Below are 24,700 nucleotides of genomic sequence, written 5' to 3'. Positions count from 1 at the left end.
TGGAATTAACAGTGCACATATTTTGATCAAAATAAGGTAAGGAAAAATATTTCACAGAAGGTGAACTAACCAAGGTGGTAGGAGTTGAAGGCCAATCTTCTATCTGACCTGTGTTTAAATTTACTAATTAATTTGTAAATAATAGATGGTTGATAACCATTGTTGACAGCAATCTGTTTTAATGTATTCAATTTGGAGGGTGATGAAGGAATATTCAACGATCTGTTGACATTACAATTGGAGGAAGCCATTTTATGTTGCATAGGATGAAATGAATTGATAGGGATGACATGATCAGTCTGGGTTGGTTTTCTTCTGGTGAGATCTTAAAAGTTTATGCAACATAAAATGGCTTCCTTTAATTGTTATGTCAACAGATTATTGAACATTCCATTATCACCCTCCAATTTCCATTTAGACGCTGTCAGAAAATTCACAAACTGATGTTGTCAGTTTGTGAATTTTCGAAATTGAGTTAATTTGTTACTTTAGTAATTCACTTGTTATTGAAATGGCATACACAAATGAGTCAATGGCTGATATGCATTACGTTTACGGTCTGTCACAGGGGAATGGGTTAGAAGCTTCTGGAAGATATGCTGAAATGTATCGTCAACGGCAGCATCATTCACATAGAATATTTGCTCGACTTCACCAACGATTGTGAGAATATGGTTCATTCGACAAAAGAACGCAGGATTGTGGTCGCCATCGAGAAGTACGAACACCACAGCTTGAGGAAGCAGTACTTAATTTGATTGAAGAACAACCTACAACTAGCACTAGAAAGATTGCTTTCCAGCTAAATATTGATCATATGACGGTATTTCGAATTTTGAAGGAACAACTCTTATATCCTTACCATCTGCAACGAGTACAGGCACTGTTACCGTGAGACTTTCCGAACCGTCTTGAATTTTGCAATTGGATGCTGGAAATGATTAGAAGAAATTGTGACTTTCTGAAGACGATAGAATTCACTGACGAATGTAGTTTTTCTCGGGACAAGATTATTAATTTTCATAATAACCACATATGAGCTGATGAAAACCCTCACGCTATTGTCGAAACTAACCATCAAGAACAGTTTTCTCTTAACGTGTGGCTCGGAGTCATTAGGGATGATTTAATTGGGCCTCATTTTCTACCTCCTCGATTAAATGGTGAGGCATACGTTCTATTTTTAAGAGAAGTGCATCCAGTACTGCTGGAGGAAGTTCTTTTAGGCGTCAGAAGGAATATGTTTTTTATGCATGATGGGGCTCCCGCCCATTTTAGTGAAGTAGCACGTCAGCATTTAAGTGAAACATGCAAATCAGTGGATAGGTCGAGGAGGACTACAGAACTGGCCCGCTCGATCCTTGGATCTCAATCCTCTCGATTTCTCTATTTGGGTCCTCGCGATGTAGAGGACTTAAGAAACCGCATCATCTATGCGGGCAGGGTAATCATAGAGACTCCAGGAATATTTGAGCGAATATGTGGCTCAATGCGCCGACATCTAGACGCATACGTAATGTCTGAATGTAGACATATTAAATATTTACTATGATTTCTACATGTTGTGTGTTTTGTTATTAATAAATTAGTTTTGTTTATTACCCTTTAATCGTTTAATGCACGTACTAACTACAAAATAATAATAAATCTAGTTCGCATTTATGATGATGTATCTCTGTAGTTGTTCGTAAAATAATTTTTTGCTGCGAATTGGTCTATTTTGGGCAAAAACATCCAAGAGATATTTTGTATTTAGAATGAATCATGCTATTGGAAATAAATTTTAGGGGTTGCGTTTTCCACCCCTTACAACCATGGGGTAAACCAAATAAATTACTGGCTAAGGGTATTTTTGGTAGTACAAAACGTTAGGTTAATTTCAATATTGTAACTTTTTCAGTGCTTATGAAAAAATGTATATGCAAATTTTATGTACCCCTGTATCTTAACAAGGGATGCCCCAATGAAGTTTCTTTATATGAAAGATCCTATCTTTTTTACGCTGAGGAATCACCTCCTTGAATGTTTTACACTTATTCAGTTACACCCTGTATTCTTCTTATTCTTCAAATCTGTTTTCTGTGGAAATTGGTGATTAGTTTTTCAAACACCCATTCAATGAGTTGGTAAATTTTTTTTATAATGTTTAAATCTTTTTCTTTCTGGAAGAACGTTATCAACGGTACCCTCTTTTCTTTTATTATTTTTGCTATTTTATTGAGGAAATCCTGCACCATTATAAGCGGGGGTTTAATATGAAAATTTTGACGTTTGAGTATGAACCTCATTAAAAAAGGTTATTCCATATCCATTGCTGCTTCGTTTTTGAAAAGCGATTCTCTTGTTTAGGAGATACGGAGTTGCGAAGTGACAACACTGTTTTTTAAAAAACGAAAGAGAAATAAAAATTTACAAACTGGTCACCCTCTGACTTGCCCATTTCTCCAAAGCCTCCGGAAAACACTACAGCTTCATGAGTGTTTTTTCCATCTTTTTCATGTCACCCAATCCAACAGTCCCCTGTACTAATTAGTACATGTCTCTTGTTGGATGTATGTCATATTCTTCTGGACATACATTGTTTGCCTCTGTGCCTCACATTCGCATAAAATATGAAGAACTGTCTACGTCTCTTCATTGCACCTGAAGTCTCCTTTGTATAGGAATCCTTTCAATGGACAGTGTCCAATTCTGTAATTGTTGTGAACCAATTTTTGCTTTATTGAGGCAGCCTGTATATGGCATTGATAACCTGTCGTTGACTGTAATACTTGAGTATTCTAGAACTCTGTATATAATTTCTATTGGCCAACACAGTTCTTCACGGCCTTCCCAGACGAGTGTCTATACCACTTTTTCTTCATAATCATCTCAAGTACCGCCTGACGGTCTATGAAAATATTGCGTTCATGATGTTGAGGCCTCAAATTGATATTCCTTGTACATTGCAAGATAGTAAAACACTTCAAGCTGAAACACTGATTGGTATGGACCAAGTAGATTACTCAAATGTAGATTTTTTCCTACACAGTAAATTTCACATCCGTCCCATATTCGACCCATCTGAATACAAGGGGTTTCTGCCAAGAATTGTTTCAATTGTATCAGGTGTCTCTTTTAGGGACAGTTGAGTCCAGCAATGCATTCTTACTTCTAGTATCCCTGATGAGATTTTGACTGAACCAATTCCTCAGGTTATCGAGGCAATTTTGTGATTATTCAAGGATTCTTTCACCCATTCAAGTCATCTACAACTTGAAGATACTCACTGCTATCAAAAAGATTTGCTAATATCATAAAGAACGATATTGTAAAGAATGGGATCGCATTGAGATCTCTGAGAAACATCTGGTGTGACACATATTCCTTATGATGAATACTTCTATTTCTGTTCCTATTCTGTCATGAAACTCCCATTCTATTTTGATAATTTACAAGAAAACTCGAAATCAAAATGAATACGCTAACAACGAATTGCGAAAAAGGCGATATTCAACGAATTTCATTAGTTCGGACTTCCATTGTCTAATATGATATGAAATGATTTGAAACCCCTAAAAGAACCAATACAAATGAAAAATCAAAAACAATAGCTAAAAATAACAATTATATTAAGCAAAAAAACTCTGAAATGAAATTACAGTGAAATAACATACAAGTAGAAAATAGAACAATTGAACAAAAAATAAAAAATTGAGAGATTCCAAGCCAAGTTACTTCACGACGTTTCGATTGTTAGTATCCACAATCATCTTCGGGTGATGATTGGAAGTCCGAAGTGATGAAATTCATCATAAAACATTGTCAATCACCTTCAAATAAATGCAATATTTAATGTTTGCATCATATTCCTGGTATTTAGATTTTTTCATAATGTTAGACAAAACAAACATAAAGAAAAATGGTAATGGAAGTACATATGAATGAATATCTCAATTAACACTCTGGATGAATATTTGTCGTGGCAATTTGCAGTTAAATCAATTTTCTAGTATTATTGTATTTTAAATGTAAGCAACAGACTTTTTCCATATGGTTTGTAACTGTCTTAAGGAAATAAATGACTATGATTATTATTACTATCACTCGAGATGATTGTTTCCGGTACCCGGCAGAATTTTTTTCGATAAACCAATTTATATTTTCAATAGTTGGATCTTGATTGAGACGAACGACTCTGGAACCAGAAATGAATCCTCTAATTATCAGGGAAACGTTCAATTGGATGAAATAATATTTTCTGAAAACAATATTTCAGATATCATTCAGATTTCTGTAACCGAATGTTTTCTACAGAAAGGTAAAAATCTTATTCAACATAATACCTACAAAAATAAATTATTTGAGTAGATAAAATTGTTCAAATGGATGAGTAAAGACGTGGATACTGAAAGCCTTGAAAAGGCCTTGACAAATGGATTATGTTTGTCGCTTTTTTTGTTGGCAACTAACATTTGGCAAAGCTAAATCCTCAGATGTTGATTGTCAGTTGTTTGCTACTCACATATGGTCGCGGCTTGATTCCTAATAAGGTGTTAATTTTTTTACGATGTGTTCAGTATAATCAGCTGTTACATAACTATCTTGGTGCCTGTAATTATACCATAAGCATTTTATGGTTTGTCTTTCGAGAAGAAGGTTATATTTGTTCAAACTAGAAATGTTCTACTGCAATATGTAGTATTGTAGTATTGTCACCCAAATGAAATAAATAATTTCATTGTAAATCAATTAACTGAAAACCTTCCTGCTGAACAAATTATGCAATTCTTGAAAACCAGTCCTTTACCAAATGTTAACCAGTTCAACTTTTCAAACGTTGATGAATCACATATTCATAGAAATTTGCTGTCAATTAAGTCCAATGCTGTGGGAGTTGAAAAAATTAGCATCAAAGTATTGCTTTACTGTTGTCCTGATATTCTGCCCTATTTATTCCACATTTTCAATTACATTATCGGAAACAGCGTTTACCCAACATTATGGAAACGTGCTATAGTCAGGCCTTCAGCTAAAATCGCCAATCTTGAAGGTTTTGATGATTTGAGACCAATCAATATTTTGTGTGCTTCGTTAAAGTGTTTGGAAAAATTACGTGTACATCTCACTGATTTTAACATTCTCCCGGAACATCAATCAGGTTTTCGGCAAGGTCATAGTTGCACAACCGCGATGCTAAGAGTGGCGGATGACATTTTTTATTGAATTGATAACAACCAACTATGTGTTTCAGTCTTATTGGATTACTTCAAGGAATTTGATAGAAATTATTAATTTCTTTTCTTCATTACCTATATTGGACTCGCTATCAACTCCGTAAGTCTTTTAGTAAATTACGTGTCATACCGGTTTCAAGTTGTAATAATAGCTGATGAAATTTCACTACCAATTCTAGTCAACACAGGGGTCCCACAAGGATCTATACTGGGACCGCTACTTTTGATGCTCTATACGTCACAGTTCCTAAGTATATATCATATTGTAAAAGTCATTTTTACGCTGATACTGATACGCGATATATGTAGAAAGATAAATGAGGACCTCCAGAGATTACAAGAAATTAAAAAAAAAATATTGTCTTGGCATTTACCCTCTAAAATCTAACCCCTGCTATTTGAAAAAAAATTGGTACGAACTCGGATCTCCGGTCAAATCTCGCTGCAAATTGACGGAAACCCACTACTTTTCAGAGATTCGGAGAAAAGCGGTAATTTTAGACAGAGATATGAGATTTGATAAACACTTATGAGAAATGCCTTGTGCAGTTTGAAGTTGATCTATACCAACAGAAATAAACTAATCAAAAAGAGCAAAATCACCTTATGCGGGACTAATCTTTTCAAAATTGAATTTTGCTGGCTGTATTTACGATCCTGCTATCCTTAGTTCTGACAGTTGAGGTATTAAATTAATTCAAAACTCGTGTGTGCGTTTAATATTTGGGTTACAAAGACGGGAACATGTATCAACCCATCTTTCTGAACTTGGTTGGCTACTAATGGATAAACGCAAGATTTTTACATTGCTACAGTCTTTATCATAAAATCCTTACAATGAAGAAATCTTCATATTTGTATAATAAGGTGAAATTCAGACATGACCAGCACACTATCAATGTACGTTATGAAATTAATATTTCAATCCCGAAACATAAAACCTCGTTGTTCAAATCATCATTTTTGTATAATTTGGCCATCCTTTACAATGCTTTCCCCATTGAAATAATAATAATATTTATTGGCAAATATACATATTTCAATGTCACAAGTTGTACGAGGCAATTTCCGAATAAATATAGAAATCCCACAGAAGGATATACCTGTGGGTAGGTTCTGCAGAAATTGGAATACTAATGAGTACAATTTCAAAAATTAAAATATAAAATAGTATAACTAAATAAATAAAAGATAAGACGTTTTAGAATATTAGACATATTATTTTAATTATATCTTCAAACTAACTGTATGAAGATGTGAATCAGTTTCTGGGCATGTCACTGTGATAGTAAACATTTTTCATATCAACGTACTGGTGTATCTGAAGTCTTGGCTTCAGGTTTTGAGTTTATTTTTAAATGAATTGTTACTTCTGTTATTTTTTATATGATGTGGGACAAGATTATATAATCAAGGAGCTAGGTATGAGTAAGATCTTTCTAGGATGTTTTTCCTTGAATTAGGAACATATGAATTATTTTTTTGTCGAGTTTCATATTGGTATTCTATTTTCTATAATTCATGTCAATTAATATGTTTGTTGTCTTATAGTTTTGAGAAAGTAGAGTTGTCGTCTGATGTATAGAATTGATGTTCCTTTATATAATGAGTCGGACGGGTAAGTAATTTTTTTGAGGTGGATAATTTTCAATACTGATTTTTGTGTTTGTTCTAGGTGTTTCAGAAAAGTTGTGTTTGCTGCTCCCCAAGCAGTTATTCCGTATGTGAGGTGGGTTTCGAACAATAAGCATAGCATTCGCATCTGAGCTGTTTGTAGGTATGGTCTCACGTATTTTAATCTGTATGTAACAAATCGTAGTTTTTTGACTAAGCAATCAATATGTGCATCCCATTTTAGATGAGCGTCAATATATATACCAAGATATTTCAATTTATCTACTGATGAAACAGAAAGTTCTACGTCATCGTATTTTATTGGAAGTGATTTGAAATCTGATAGATTCTTGGCATACGAAGTGAAGGTAATGTAAAATGTTTTGGATATATTTATACTCAATAATTCACTTTCGAACCATTTAATTATCGTTTTGGATCTTTTTTCTGCTTTTTGTTTCAGAGAATTCCATGATTCCGATTGATAAATAATTGCAGTGTCGTCAGCGAAACTGATTATATCACCTTTCACATTCAGTGAGAAAATATCGTTCAGGTAGATGTTAAAAAGTAGCGGACCCAAAACGGTTCACTGAGGTACGCCGTACTCAACAGTTGAAGGTCACTCTTCGCGTCTTTAATTTTCACATATTATTTTCTTTGATTCAGATAACTGCAAAATAGTCAGTACGGTAAACATATGAATCCGATGCTGTCCAGTACTTCTAGCAGTTGACTGTGACTGATAGTGTCGAAAGCTTTCTTCAAATCTATGAATATACATGAGGATGGTACATTTTTATCTACGTATTTACTAATGTGATTCGGGAGAACTGAACTGTTGAAAACCATACTGATTTTCAGTCAATTCATTATTTTCAATAAAAATGAAACTGGCTTTAGCTGATGGTTTAAACCATATCATTTTGAAAATGATTTCTTACTGTGCAGATATCATCATCGTAATTTTGAACAATATAATTATTATTATCTTTCTGTCTCTAAATATATTTGCCACATACAACTTAAATATTTCTAATAGGAAAGTTTATTCAATTTTCATCTTAGCATTTGTTTTTTTCTTCTTTTCTTGTCTTTATTATTTAACTATCTAGGGATTTATTTCTATCCAGCTTTTTAACCTGAAGTAGAAATCTTAAGATGTGCTTATCAAAACCATGTGTTGGGATTAATTTGTAGGTTAAGTGGAAGAGCGCTGATACTCAACTTCTACTGAGAAAGCACGAACTCTGCCTTTTGTCAGATGAGTATATTTTGGTTTTTTTTCTCTTTTTCCCTTCACTATGTGTATATGTATTTATATGTATATGTTTGCAAATTACTGGCAATAAAACCGATTATTATTATTATAAATGGTTATGTCACTCATATATTTTGTATCTTTTCAAAATGTAACATCAACCTCTCCGAAACCCAGAAATTATTATTTTATAATAATGAGAGCGAAACCAGAACATTGCGTCAAACCCCTTACTACTTGTGAAGTGGTTAATAATATCATTTTATGACGGTGTTGACAAAACTGAACAAGTGCACCACCGGCTGGCCCGTCATTCATCAGATCTCCGCACTTGTTATGCTTCCTCCAAACCGCACAGAAACGCCATTCAGGGTAGTTCTATGAGTCGAGGCATTGTGGACCTGTGTAGTTTGTAGTAGACAAATCCCTTGATGATTGGCCCATGAAAAGTCATGTAATAAGCCATGTAATAAGCCATCTGTGAAAAATTGTCTTACGAGGGTGGCTGGATAATTTGAGAGCTTGTTGTAGAACATAAGAATAAAACTTGTTGAAATATATCAAATATTCGATACGATTTTGTTGGTAAATATTTCTTTCAATGTATTTTGAAGATATTTTTTCATATTTTTAGAACCATTGTGACAGTATCTGCTTATAAAACTTCAACTATTTCTTTGATTCTTATGAAAGTGGAAGGATGAATTAGTGCCATTGGAATGGGTGAAAACGTTTCTCTGAATTCAATTGATTTGCTAAATAAATATTCTGAATATGAAAAAAAAATATAATCTATCAATTTGTTGAACAAATCTTTCAAAGTGTCTGAATCTGGTTCATTTTACTCCCAATTAGCTAATGAAATTATGTTCTACATACATTTTGACTTTTATCGAAGGAAATGAAATATATTCCCAAAATGCCCAATCATCGAATACATGAATTTGAATTGGTAGTAAATGATAGTTTTTAATCGATCTTTTTGGGTATTCTCACCTTCCACAATCTGAAAAATATGAAAATTATAATGGAGAACTTTATACATGTGTAGAAAGGGCAAACTTTTCAGTTTACCCCGATAAGTTACTGCGTAAATTCAAAGTATTTTTCACGAAGAAAAATTTTCTATGTTCTATTTATCAGTAACTTGTCGTATTAAACAATTTTGCCTATCAAAAAAAATTGCTAAGAAATAATACAATACCTAAAAATATGGAACGCTTCACGATTTTGCATGACAAAAATGACACATTTTGCTTTGTGAAAAATACTTTGATTTTAGGCAGTTACTTATCAGGGTAAACTAAGAAGTATGCCCTGTCTACACTTGTATATCTAAAGTTCTACATTATAATTTTCATATTTTTAAGATTGAGGATGGTGAAAATACCCCAAAAAGGTCTATTAAAACCTGATTTTCCTCTATAAAAATTACTCTCTTGGAGATATTGAAAAAATTTATTCTCAACATAATAGGCTTTGACTTTGATGTTTCTAAATTTGACTTTCAATTTGTTATACTCAATGACATTTTGTTATTGTACAGGTCATTGAATTTTTGCCAAAAAATGGCTTTCACGAATTAAGAAAAAAGAGATATGATACAAATTTATTACAAATACAATAGAAACCGTGTCAGGACATCGGAAATTTATTCAAACTTGTATCCCGAAAGACGACAACCACATTGAACTATGTTCAAGTTATTGAATCAAAGTCTCACGGAGTTTGGTTCATTTGAAAAGCCAAGGAAAAAATACGGATACAGAATGGACCAGGAAAGTAAAGAAAATTTGATAAATGAGGTATGTATGAGGTAAGTTAGACATTGTGTTTTCAATGTCGAATTTCGAAGACTATTTGGATGATCTACCTTTGGCTAACTATACCAACATTTGGTTTAAACATAATGGTGCTCCATCGCACACTACCAGACGAGTATCTAATTACCTGACTGAAAGGTTTAGTGATGAATGGGTAGGGAATAATGGCCCGGTGAGGTGGCCAGCAGGGTCTCCAGACTTGAGTGTTATGGATACATTCTTATGGGGTACACTGAAAAATAGAGTTTATGGTCAGAGAGAATATCAAAATATTGAGGACCTTTAACACATCATTGTTAGAGAGTTCGGAAGATTGAGGAGGAGGTAAATTAATCGTGCAGTGAATAATATTCGGAGGAGGGCACAGTTGTGTAAACATGAACAAGGTCAGCATTTGCTGTGATCAACTTTTGTCTTTACATTCGTTTTGGTTGTCGTCTATCGGGATAAGTTTAGGGTACACTGAAAAATAGAGTTTATGGTCAGAGAGAATATTAAAATAATGAGGACCTTCAACACATCATTGTTAAAGAGTTCGGAAGATTGAGGAGGAGGGAAATTAATCGTGCAGTGAATAATATCCGGAGGAGGGCACAGTTGTGTAATCATGAACAAGGCCAGATTTGCTGTGATTTACTTCTGTCTTTACATTCGTTTTGGTTGTCGTCTGTCGGGATAAGTTTGAATTTCAAATACATTTCCGATGTCCTAACACTGTTTTTATCGTATTTGTAATACATTTGTATCATATTTCTTCTTTCTTCATTCGTGAGAGGCATTTTTCGTCAGTAATTCAATGACTTGTACAATAACAAAATGTCATTGAGTGTAAAAAATTGAAAGTCAAATTTAGAAACATCAAAGTCAAAGCCTATTATGATAAGAATTATTTATTTTCAATATATCCAATTTTTCGAAAAAGAATGATAACTTGTGATACATCATTGAAATGTTAAAATCTGGTTCTATTCAAAACAGAAAGAATCCAATTTAAGAAAAAATCAAATTGATGATGGTGGCCGGAAGACGAAACGTCGAATAGCAAATCTGAAAACACCATTATGTAGCAGATTGTTTGTCAGGTAAATGCGCAACTTTGCCCCAATTCGACCATCATCGTATCTCTCATAGTTTCCGAGATCCCAATGGTGAGGATCGAATTTGAAACACCCTGTAGATGCTGCTGATATTATTGCAATTAATATTTAAGATATTGAGACTTTTTTAACCCTTTGTTTGATGTATTGTATATGTTTTTGTATTTCTATTTTTAAACTCTCGAACATATTGGTCCATAAACTTCTGGGATACTGAAAAAATGAGGCACTCAGTCTCAAGCAATAACAAGATTTTTCGGAAAACAATGTCTGCTGCACATCTTTTTGAAAATTGTTCAATTTTCTCACGTTAGTAGACAGCTTGCAGCACAGAAAGAAAAAATCTGCTCGCCAGATCTGATCGTTTCTCGTAATAAACGGTATTTGTACGTAGCAGAAGGTCCATTTGCGAGCCATCGTCGTGCCATATGGATGATATTCGGCCAGATTGGCTTCAATCGACAACCAGCCGGGACACAACTGTCTGCCGATTGAGATAACGCCGTACAATATATTCATACTCCATTTGTCGCGTATGGTGCCCGAATGTTACTTTTCGTGTTTGTTCATTTAATATTATTCATTATACTAATGGAAAACATTATTGCATGTGTGGCTGGCTCATCTCTATTTATCCGATGGTATTATTAAAACTAGATCGACACATGGACTATAATTAATGAATGAAAGTACTGTGTGGTGTCACGGACTTTTCGTTCTGTCCTCCCAGTTCTAAAATTTTCTAGTCCGAATATATAAGTATGAGTGGAATTGTGTGCTGTTTTATACAGCGTGACTCACGGTCGATGGTAGGTTAGACGTTTCTGGCTAGACGCAAGGCATGATTTTTCTGAAAATTTCACTACGGAGATATCGCCATTTATTTTATCCATAAGCTCAATGAGTGTGAGAGAGAGAGTTGGATGGACCCTCCAGAAAAAGTTTCTCTGTCCTACTGGACAGCGTGGGGTGCTAAATATCCACTGTTATAAATACTTGGTTAGGAGATGTTTGTTAAATTGGAGCCATAATAAAAATATATTTTAAAGCACCCCACGCATTTTCCACAACAAAATGAATTTTTTTGTTCAATAAATTTATTCTGATTTCAGATTTATTAAAAGTCATTGGTTACATCAAGACATAAGACTTGTTATCAATGTTGAACACAATCTCAAATTAGTTTCAAATTATTTTTTATTTTTAAGTTTGTATTGCTATTGAAGCGTGTTTTTCAATTATTAAAACTATCATTTTTTCTATGGCTAGATGATGTTTATCTTTTGGTTGAACGTCATAAATAACAGTTGAGCACGTAATCTCTTACTTATTTTAATGAAACGAGAAGTTGTTCGATATCTTATCAAACTGATCTGGTTAAGTAATTTATCGTCTAGTATTCAAAAGTCACAATGATAATATTTCATTATATGATCTCGAAGACCAATTTGATCATTAAAGCAATAAAAATAAATGAAACTCAATATTAGGTATACTTTTCATAGGTTTTATGAAATGGAGTGAAAAATATCTATTTTTATTTCTATTTGCTACTTGTCAAACAATAATTGAGGTAACTGGTTCGATTAACTTTTGCTAGCACAAGTTGCGGCAATTATGTCTCTTTATTCACACATTGCTCAAGGTTGCGTAACATAAACTTTCGATTTGATGTAGCTCCAGAAGGAAAATCGAAAAAGTCAAATCCGGTGAACGAGCAGGTCATTCCGCGCCTACCAATCCACATGCCTGGGATATGTCTAATGCAACCAATCCCATACAGGCCTAAAAATATTTGGGAGCGCACTATCTTGTTAGAATACAACTGGATTTTTTAATTCATTTTGATTGTGTACAATTTCTAGAATACGTGGAAAATGTTTTAAAGAATTTTGGAATAAAAATAATACTCAGTCTGATTTTTCTCTAGATATATAGGACCAACAATATGATTTTTCAATATTTCCGTCCAGATATTCATTTTCTCAGGAGTTTGACTGTGATCATCTCGAAAAATATGTGGGTTTATATCTGACTAATGTCAGATATAGCACATTATGACGGTTTACATTTCCATTCAAGAAAATGTGCATTCGTCTCTGAAGCAAATACTTTTTATGCCAGTTTCGATTTCTAATCAAAGGTTTGAACTCAAAAAACTGCTTTCTTTGGTGAGAGTCTTCTGAATTTAACTCGTGTAATATCTCCAGTTCTGAGGTATTTCTTGACGTCCGTTATTGGGGCATCGAATATTTTAGTATCTTTAGTATTTTCCAGGATTCAAGGTTAGTAAGAAGCGTGTTACAGGGATGGTCTGTTCAATAGTACAGTTATGATTGCACCAAACTCAAAAAACTTTATATTGCTGAACAGAGGACTAAAATCCCTTTCCAACAAGGTGCCACACGACCCCCTTTGCTATTCAAAATTTTCGAGGGGGTGCTTATAATTCAGAAGGGGTGCTGGAGGGGGATAATATTTTCATACTGTAAATTGTCAATTTAATAATAAAAATCGACCTGTTTCAGTTTTTTTTCACATAGTACATAATAACGCTAAAAATGAATTTATTCCATACATATGGACCGCACTGTATAACTGCGAACATACATCTGAATCTAGGTGAGGAGGAAAGGAAACGGGCACAATTGTATTATTTTACTAAGATTATGAGAATCAAACATTTTCCCAAATCACAAAGAATTCTTTAGAAACTGCACTTCACACTCCACATGTAATAATAATACATATTCTTCCTTTGTTTCTTACTGGCATCATTAGTATTTTCAAGCGGCCTGCTAGTATGAATTATATAACTCGTAGTGGAAATAATAGTAATGATTACCATATGGACCGGCCAGATAAGTCAGTTTTGTTAGGCGGTGCATGTTTACACAATTTTTTGTTTGTCTAAAATGCCTGAAGTGGTCACAACTTTGCTGTTACAAATTGTTGGAAATTATACGTTTTCAAGTAATTGTCAAAATCGCGTGAGATTACTCAAGAAATAGAAAGTCGGCAATCTTCAATAATTATGGTAGGTAAAACTTAACTATTACAGTCCCACAGCTGCTTAAACATTCTTTTGTAGTTCTTTATTGAATTGTAGAAAACTAGGATTTCAAAGCTATGATTATTTTCAAGTCCGTTTTGGAGCTTCAGATTGCAGTGTTTCTCACAAGAAAAAAATTGAAATATGTTAAGCGTCTGTGGTTCATTGCATAATGAAGTGAAATGAAATAAATAATATGTGTAACTGAACTGAACAGATTCACTAATAATTGGACCATTAAATCCTGCGTTGGATGAAAACAAATTTCAAACTGAGTCCTGATCTAAAGACACTTCAGTCTTATTAATTTCCTTCACTAAATATTATTATTTCATCATTTCAAAGGTGACCATCATTTTTGGAAATAGTTGATTGATACAGTATTTCAATACTTATATTATTCCTATATATTTAATACAATATATTGATAACATCGAGCGGAAATTATCTTTTTTCATAGAATTTTTGTAGATTTGGCTAAAGCCTTCCTATGAAAAATTAATAAAAGTCCTGGATTCAGAGGTTTCTCTTCGAAACTCCTCAGCAACTCCTTATTGAACAGAATGTAATGTGTTCAGATTGAAAAGTCATACAGCTCTAATAGATGTATAGAATACGGAGTGCCGCAGAGTACAGTTCTCGGGCTACTATTATTTACTCGTAAACGATAAGAGATAGAGTGTCGGTTAAATTGAGGCAAATTTGCGTATTTTATTGACCTATCCAGTGATGTGAAAAAATCGAAAATAGCCCTTTTGGCTTTGGAGATATACAGGAAAAACAAAAAAAAATGAAAATCATTTTTTTGGCCTATGTTTTCTTTATTCGCAGATATATTGAAAATCTGTCCACATTTTGCTATTGGCACTTGATGAGGGCTATCAGAATATGTCCATGAATCTTTTCTACAGGGTGTCATCTGACTTGGGCCACCCCCATCTTTGATTTTTTTAAAATGGACCTGTATTTTTGTTGTATTTTTTGTATCGTCGACGTTCACTTCATACTGAGAAATTTAATTCAAATTTATATTTCGGGATGTTTTAGTAATATTTCATTATAATTGTGTGAATCATTCCCTTTTAAATTACGGCCTTGGAAATTGGTTGAGTTAAATAAAAACACAATAGCAACTGTCACGTCTTCCTATGTACCGTGGAGTTTTTCAAGAGATTTTTTTTCATTTTTAGGTACCTAATTCATATTTTTTCCATTGCTCTGAGCGTTTTCTATAATGAACTTCGAATAAGAAAACCTTTTATGATTATCTGAAACATATCTATATCAAAAATATATTATAAGCAGAAAAAGAAATGATAGCAATAATAACATCCGAAACATGCATGGAGCTAGTACTAGTTACATACAGTCAAGGCGCGTTGAAGTCAGTCGAGCCCTGTAAATGTTTCTGTTTGGAGCGGATCTTTCGTGCACTAATGAGGGAGCATACCTATAGAAACCGGTCTACATCGTGGTTGAAAGGTAGAGAATTATCGGCTATTCATATTTTTTGAAACTGATGACGAATCATGGGTATATGGTTATAACATCGAAACTAAAGTTCAATCGTCCCAATAGAAGGGCCCAGGAGAGCCAAGACCAAAAAAGCACGCCAAATTCGATCGAATGGCAAGGTTTTCTCATTATTTTCTTCGATCACCGTGTCGTAGTGTATCAGCATTACCATGGTAATACGGTAAATAAGGAATATTATTTCGAATGAATTTCATTAGTTTGGACTATGCAATTATTTGAACCACAGTTAGCGTTTAGTGGCCTAGTTTTCGTGAGGCTGCTACGGATAGTGTTGTTTCCGGATCTGAAGCTGGTTCTGATGTTGTACTTGGATCCAATTCTTCTTATTCTTTCCGATAATTCTCTGATGCAGGGAAGTGCAAGCACTGGTTGTGACGGCTTCTGTTAGTTGCGAGGCTCCTGCTGTTTTTTAGCCAAAGTTTGTTCCATCATTGTTTTAGAGTAGCCACTCCATTGAAGATCTTTTTGTATGATGTCTAGTTCCTTTTCGTGACCTTCCTTCGTATTACAGAGCCCGAAAGCACGGTCTAATAGAGTCTTGATGATTCCTCTTTTAGTCGATTGATGGTGATTGGAGTCGTGGTTCAGAAACTGTCCCGTGTGAGTGGTATACAGTTTTCGGTATACTGATGTTTCCCACTTAGGGTCGGTCCTTTTCACCAATACGTCTAAGAATGCCAATTCGTTGTGGACTTCCTTCTCCATTGTGAAAGTGATGGAAGGTCTTATGCTGTTGATGTGTTTCAGGAGGGCGTCTAGTTCAGTAATGCCATAGTTCCATATTATGTCAACGTCAACGTCAACGTCAACGTAGCTCAACCAGACACGAGGTTTCTTGTGGGCTTCTTCAAAGGCCAGAGTTTCGAACCACTCCATATATATGTTGGCTATGACTGATGAAAGTGGAGATCCCATTGGCAATCCCTCACCTTGTGTAAAGGTGAGGGATTGCCACAGCATCCACACAGCATCCTAGTAATTCTATAATTACTTCTATAAGTAAATTCGTTATATCTTGCAGGTCCCCGTCTTCCTGTACCTGGAACCTAGAATGTCATTTCAGGTTTTTTGTTTAATATAATTGTTATTTTCAGCTACTCATTTTCAATTCTTTTTTCAAGTCTTTCAGGGATTTCGAATCATTTTATATATCATCATACAACGGAAGTCCGAACTAATGAAATGTATTATCTTGAAGTTATGTGCCGCTTACGCGAAACAATATGAAGAAAGCATCCGGTATTGTGGAAAAATGACATCGTAATTATACCTGAGTCACTGTACTCACCAGACTTGGTCTCCTACGACAATTTGATAAGTACATAATTTTGATATAGTTCACAAAAAACTACACTCTGTCAAGAATAGAATAAAACAAAAATGTTCTATGTCAATTAGTGAAAATTTGACGTTATTTTTGTTTCATGCACGAAAAAGCACTTAGAGAATATGCAAACCGCAGACAGGTGTTGATTAGAGCTAATGAACCATAAATATCTTCCGAGGCATTATCAGGACTTTATCAGATGAAAAGCAATGTCATTTATTGAATAGCACGAATTATTTGCGATGAAAAGTGTATTGGTCAAACAACCAGTAAAAATGGTAAATGAAGGATATTTGGACATAAAAGTAATTACAGGGTCTTGAAATGTTTTTGTCCTCTTTCAGATCATGTTATTGATATTGATAACTCAATGAGTGTTCAAGGAACGAAAATAATATACTGTGGAAATAATTCAACTGAAAATACTTCTTGTAGAAATTGTTGTGGTCAATAATGAAGATGACAGTATTATTGATCTCTCCGTCACTACTACTCCACTACTGAATTGGTGTGAAAATCTTCATGATATATTCAGGAGTCATCAATGAAATTTGATATAATTTTGTCCATTACTGTGATAAAATCTTTTTGTAATGCTGAAGGAAAGAAATATTCCAAGATTTTATTCATTTATGCATATTCGTTTTGAAACTTCATTTACATGTAATTTATACCATTTTCATTCCTTTGATTTCACTGTGATCGTTTTTCAATTGTAGACTTGAATAAGACAAAGTATGTCGAAAACTTGGTTGACTGAAAAAGAGTGTTACGCATAAACGCCCGACTCAATCCCCTCTATTCCGATACTATTAAACCAAGAAATCATTTTCATATTCAACTAGTTAAAATCTTCTTAATACAATGATGAATAGTGAAAGTGTGTAGTAGTAATTGAATAATACATGATTTCTTTCAAAAAATATTTTTTTTTAGAAAATTAACATATTTGATCTAACAACTAGTTCTCAAACTGAGTCTATAGAGGAGATAGATGTCGAGCTTACGACTCCAACTGACCTCCCTGTAAATTTAATTCAGGAGCGAGTCCACAGAGAAGATGGATATTGAGCTTACGACTCCAACTGACCTCCCTGTGAATTTAGATCAGGAGCGAGTCCACAGAGGAGATGGATGTCGAGCTTACGACTCCAACTGACCTTTCTCTAAATTTAGCTCAGGAGCGAGAGCTTCTCAACTCTCCTGATCCAAGAACTGAACCATAAAAATAAAAGGTTTGGTGATGGAGCCAGGAAACGACTGAGTCGTCTCGTCAAGAGCGGGGTACCTTAAACCGCCTTGCACCAAATTCTTGAGCGGCGTACGCAGAATCTATCTCAGGTGGGGGAACAAACCCCCCATGAGCAGGTTAGCAAACGTTTGGAAAGGTTGTCGTGGGTATCAAGGTGGGAATGTTGCAACTTGACTATCCGACTACCTCATTAACAGAGCATATACTTTGTGTCTGCTCCACTGGGGAACGAATCAGGTCTTTAGAGTTCGGCAGAGCCGTACGGCAGAGCCGTACTCTTACCATCTGACCTGAAAGACCACCCACCATACAAACTAATCGGCTTCGTTAAAAAGCTAGGTTTATTTGGCCGAGTGTGAATAGGTGTGAGCTACAATAAACCCTTGCGGGTTGCGGTGGAGGGTCGAATAGATCCACTCACTTTGGACCTAACCTAACCTAACCCAACATGCAGGTTTCAAGATTTCAGGTTTCACAGTCTTGGGTTTCAAGTATCAGTATAAATTTTTCTATTTCAAATTCTAACATTCAAAAATATTTGAATCCGCATCACAACTTTCTACGTTGCAATATATACATGAATAGAAAGAAAATGTGATGAGTTATTAGAAATATTCTGTATATTTATTATGACCTGAATATTTCCGTTTAGGAATTTTTCAATTTTTTCATTTCTGCACCTACTCAGATGGTTTTTCAATTTCAAGGTATTGAATTTTTTGTTGGAATAAAAATCTATGTACGGACATTTTCAAATGAAATTATTAAACACGGTTTCAATTCAATCACTCTCATTGTAAATCACGAAGCAAACTACCAAATTAAAAGCAGCAATAACCCAATTATCTCTCATAGACACCACTCTATGTGACTAATTTAGACACATGAAACCTAATGACAAGCAGGCCCTCGATGCCGTTGGGGACCCATAAATTCGAAGTACAGATGATCGGATCATCTGTCGCAAACACCCTGTTTAGCCGCGGTGTGTCAGTACATATGTCAGTATGACATGTGCATACGCAATAGCCAAAGTCAGATGTGAGTTTCCACCAAGGGTGGATCTGAAGGGAAATTTCGAGAGGGGCCAAATACTCAATCCATCTGCTCGGGTTCATTTTTAACGAATTTCTTAAAGGCACAACTGTTCCGTGCACCTTTTCTTTGTCCAAGTGTAGTTATTAAAAAATGGCTGGCAAATTGAATCACTGATTCGGATTTTGTATGGATCATAATGTGTCACTGTGATTTATAATATTTAATGACACTTTTTATTCAACTGGAGAAAATCAGATATCATCAGATTTCATTGAAAGGGTGGATTTTTAGGTGGGATCAGTTTTTGGAAAAAAATATGATATTCTCTTGTGTTCATATTTATAATATCTGTTTTAGTTCTGTAATAAATGTATGGAGTATAATCTGAATAGAAACAAATGATTTTGGTATGAAATCGAAAGTACTTTTTTTGTGTAATACAATGTTCATGTGACAGTAATAGTTTCGCTAAGGCTATTCTTGAAGTTTGCATCTAAAACAAATGTTTATGCATGATTTTCACATATCTCTAAAGATCTTCTCAGGAACATTATTACTTTATTTCTTCCTCTGGAAGTTTGCCACATTTTTTGCATAGAAATGGAAAGAGAAAGACACATAGCTTCTTTCCTTTTTCGTGCTTTTCATCTTTGACTGTTACTACTGCACACATGGTAGCTAAAGTTATATTCTCAATTAGCGATACCTGAATCGATAATTATTAATAGATTCTAATGTATACCAAATAAATATCCCAACAATCGGCTTCTGAAGTGTATTTAGTAACTGAACGAAACTGAAGTGTATTTAGTAACATGAACGATATAGAGACTCGTTTAATTAATAGTAATAATTATTATTATTCATTCATTTCCAAAGTTTTCACACAACACAATAAAAATAATAGTAGTTGAATAAAGAAAAATGGTGATAAGTGCAAATGCACTTGCTTCGCATAACAGGAACAATACAATTTCAATAATTTGGTAAAACACAGATAAAATATGCAGATATAAAATTTAACCTATAATATTACCGATAGTGAAAAGGATATACAGGGTGTTTCAAATTCGATTCTAACCATTGGGATCTCGGAAACTATGAGAGATACGAAGATGGTTGAATTAGGGCAAAGTTGCGCATTTTCCTGACTAACGATATGCCGTTGAGAAAGTTGTGGAATTTGAAGTTCATCCGGATATATCTGGAAAAAGCAGAAATTTCGCAAATTGGTTTTTATTTTTTTCTGGCTTCATTTTTCGAAAAATTCAAAAATGAATTGCAATTCCACATTGCCACTTTTTCTCTGCTACATAATGGTGTTTTCAGATGTGCTATCCGACGTTTCGTCTTCCGGCCCCATCATCAACTTAATTTTTTCTTATGTGCGCTACATTGCATTCTTTCTGATTTGAATAAAACCAGATTTTAATCAAAAATTTGAATTTGAAAAGTAAGCAACACAACTTATTACAAGTATACTGAATATGAGCATTCCAATTAAGATGTGAATCTATCATTACTCCTATGTATTTCACTTTAGATTCGGGAAGTATTACACGTTGATCAACTTTCAGTTGTAAAAAACGAGGTTTGCTGAAATTATTGCAACTGAAACAGATACGATTTAACTACATGTTCCAGTTACTTCCAGCTATTTGCCTTGTAGAATATGGCTTTATACCACTGCTCCTGATAGAATATAGTCCATTAACATATATGTTGAATAAAATTGGCCCCAGAACTGTGTTTTGGGGGACTCCTATAACATTTTCTTATGTATCACTCGAAATGTCATCAATTTTTACACACTGTCTTTTACACACATGTTGTCTGCTGTCACCTACTTTTAACATGAGTTTTTTTTCTTTCATTTGTAGATTTGGTAAAATTCAACACCAATATTACAGTTATCGAATGAGAAAAAATTATCCACTAGTAAATAAAGTATTATATCATTCTGAAGAAGTAACAGAAAAATCAAAAACATTGAAACATATGTTATCTCCCAGTAAAATAACAGATGTCTTCAATCAGTTATTGCTACCAGTTTGTCTAGAGTTTCTAGCGACGGCATTTTTCCCTTTCTAATAATTCCAACTTCTTTCGATGCATAATATGTTTATAAAGTTGGCGAATTTGTAAGTGCCAAATATTTTTGCAACAAAGCTTGTTTTTCTCGTTTTTGTAATAAATAATCTAGTTTCAACCGAGTTTTATTAGTATCAAAATTTTAATCATAAACGAACTTCTTTTTTTTTACTCGACAGTTTACAAAACCGCGACAGGTGTTTCGCTATACAATAGCATCGTCAGACGTCACAATACTGTGAAATGGATATCTCACATTGAAATGTTTTTTGATTACATTGATTTGTTGAAAAATACGATTCGTTTCTGAAAAAACATGAGATACTTTATGTCAATTGTTTTTTGTTTTTCGATAATGAATATAATTTTCAGAGAACTGAGTTGAAACCAGAATCAACTTGTCTTTCTGAAAAAAAAATGTTCCGTGTCAAAAATAAAACCCTTTCAAAATCATCAAAAATATTGAATCCATGAAAAATAAAAACACCATAGTGACAAAACAATAAAGACAAACACCATACAAGTGACTTGAACAAAACAAATGGTTTATTCTATAATGTTGATACAGTGTAACCTGCTATTGATGGCAAGGAAAATGGATTCTACTCGACCAAATCTCGGACTCATGCCGACAATAATCAGGAAAAACTTTAAGTTTTGGAGTTCAAACCGATTTTGAGTGATGAAAGTCATAATTTCATCAACTCGACTCGACCAAACCTTGTACTAATCTAAGCATTAATTGAGAAGAACTTAACATATTGGGGCTCAAATTGATTTTGAGTAATAAAAATCGATTTTTCATCAACTCAATTCGACTAATCCTCGAACTTATCTCGACATTGATGAAGAATAACTAGACATTCTGGGGTTCAAATCGATTTTTAGTGAAAAATATCAATTTTTCATCAACCTGACTCGGAATCATAATGAAGAACTCAAACTATCAGAGCTCAAATCAATTTTGAGTGCTGAACTTCGATTTTTCATCAAGACAGCTCGACCAAAACTTGGACTCATCTTGATATTAATAGAGAAACTTTCAAAATTTCAGCGTTCAAATCGATTTTGAGAGCTGAAAATCGATTTTTCATCAACTCAACTCGACCAAACCTCTGACTCATCTAGACAGTAATCAAGAAGAAACTAAAATTTTGGGAATCAAATCGATTTTTCATGAAAATGTTTCGAGCTCATTTTTTGATAAAGAAGCAATATAGAACGAACACTTGAAATTTGTAGCTAGGGAAAACTGTTTATTGATTTATTTTTTTCGTTTGAATCGAGAAATAGAAAAAAACTACAAGCAGACCAAGTACCTTGAAATGCTTGTGTTAATATTATATCAAAGTTGCTTGCACATAGAAACTGCTCATAATTGACTGAATTAGGTTGCTGAATAACACAAATAAAATCTCGAAATATTCATATCTGCCAACTACCTATACCGTCGGTTCTAGTAAATGTCTGCCAGAAAACAACTACTTTCCCGTCTTCAGACTCGGTTTCCCGCTCGGAGCTTTGTTCACGAGATGGAGCTGTTACTAGTTAACAATCTTTCTCTTAAACGAAGGTTTCGTACATGCAGTCGAGCCGCGTTGAAATTATTCGAGTCCCAGGAACTGTGCTGTTTGGGTCGGATCTTTCCTACACTGATAAGAGGCAATACCTCGTAACAAATCCGTAAATGATCTACTCGAATAATTCCAGCATGGTCCTGCTGTTGGATGAACTAAAAACATCTCCGAGACTAACTTCGGTGAGGTATCATGCATGAATGTATGTCGGACATAATTCAATATCCAGCGTGGTATCAGTCGGGGAAGTAGTTGTTTTCCGGCAGGCATTTACCAGAATCAAAGGTGTAGGTAGTTGGGAGAGATGAATATTTCGAAGTATCATTTCAAAATATCGGTTCTCTATTTTCTTGTGCTAATCTCAGCAGTAATGGAGAAGAACTCAACATATTGAGGCTCAAATTGACTTTGAGTAATAAAATTTAATTTTTCATCTACTCAACTTGGCCAATCTTTAATTTCCTCCCTCAGTTGAACGGGTCAACTGAAATAATTGAAATTTGGTGTAATGAAATTAATTCATGAAAACTTTATTTTGAAACGAAATTGACAAATGAAACTTTCAAGATGGCGACTGGGCGCCATCTGGGAAAAAAATTAAATGAAAAGGGGGGCTCTTATGATACATCGTTTGAAGCTCCTGACGAATACTTTACAACTCTAGAATATGAAGTCAATATCTTCACCTACTACAAAACTGCGGAACATTTAATAATTTCCTGAAGACAAACTCATCAATATCAATATTTCTAGAAATATTCCGTTTTATCTACTATATGACAATTCCAACAACCCGATTAGTTTTGTAAAGTTATTTTTTGTTTACAAAAACGACAAAAAATGTCAATACAATAATGAACATCATTGTTCAGATAGAATATTCTCATTTAGTTTTCGGTTTTACTATAGTAGAAAGGTACCACGTCAGCAATCTCTAAAATGGTCAATTCTGGTCCATTGGAAGAAAAAAATTGAAGCGATTTTCATTTACGCTACGACGCGTAACTTTCACGGGACCGAAATGATTTTCAATGAACGTTTTCCGAATCGTCCTATCTGTTGAAAAATTTGAGGGAACTTGTATCCAAATTCACAACTAATGGTAGTGTACATAAAAAAAAGCCACCAGGTCATCCATCCATTCCGGAAGAACAGCAAGTGCAAATAGTTGGTGAGATGGTAGTAAATGAACAGTCTACTTATTGCATCGCGAATGTTTGTGAGGTGTCTCCTTCTACTATGAAGAGACTTTTGAAGAGAAATAAGTACCATTCATACAAAATTAAAATGGTACACCAATTAACTGAAGATGACCCTGATCGATGAACAGAATTTTATGAAATCATGACGGAAACCATTGCAAGGCATTCTACCGATCTCCACAATATTTGTTTCAGTGACAAATGTACAGTTTTTTTAAACGGCAATGTTCACAGACAAAATTGCCGTTATTGGAGTAACACCAACCCTCACGTTTTCCGGGAAACACATACCCAATATCCAAGAAAAAAACTATCGTTTGGGCAGGAATATTGGGAAACCATGTTGTAGGACCTCTATTTATTAATCAAAATTTAACAGGAAACTATTACTGGAAACTACTGTTCACTCTTTCATCACTGAAATCGCTGAAGTGAGTCCTAATGAATTCGATATGGATATTGTATTCCCGGTCGTTGGATTGGCCGTCGAGGTCCTACAGAATGGCCAGCCAGCTCGCCAGATTTGACACCTTTGGACTTTTTTATGGGGCTATTTGGAGCAGAAGGTGTACAAAACTGAACTTACTTCAATAATAAATATTTGTAGAGATATT

Source organism: Leptinotarsa decemlineata, unplaced genomic scaffold, assembly GCF_025532065.1.
Source record: "Leptinotarsa decemlineata unplaced genomic scaffold, Ldec_3_MD MMD2_tig00000251_RagTag_RagTag, whole genome shotgun sequence".
NCBI lineage: Eukaryota > Metazoa > Arthropoda > Insecta > Coleoptera > Chrysomelidae > Leptinotarsa > Leptinotarsa decemlineata.
This window is presented reverse-complemented; position numbering follows the sequence as displayed.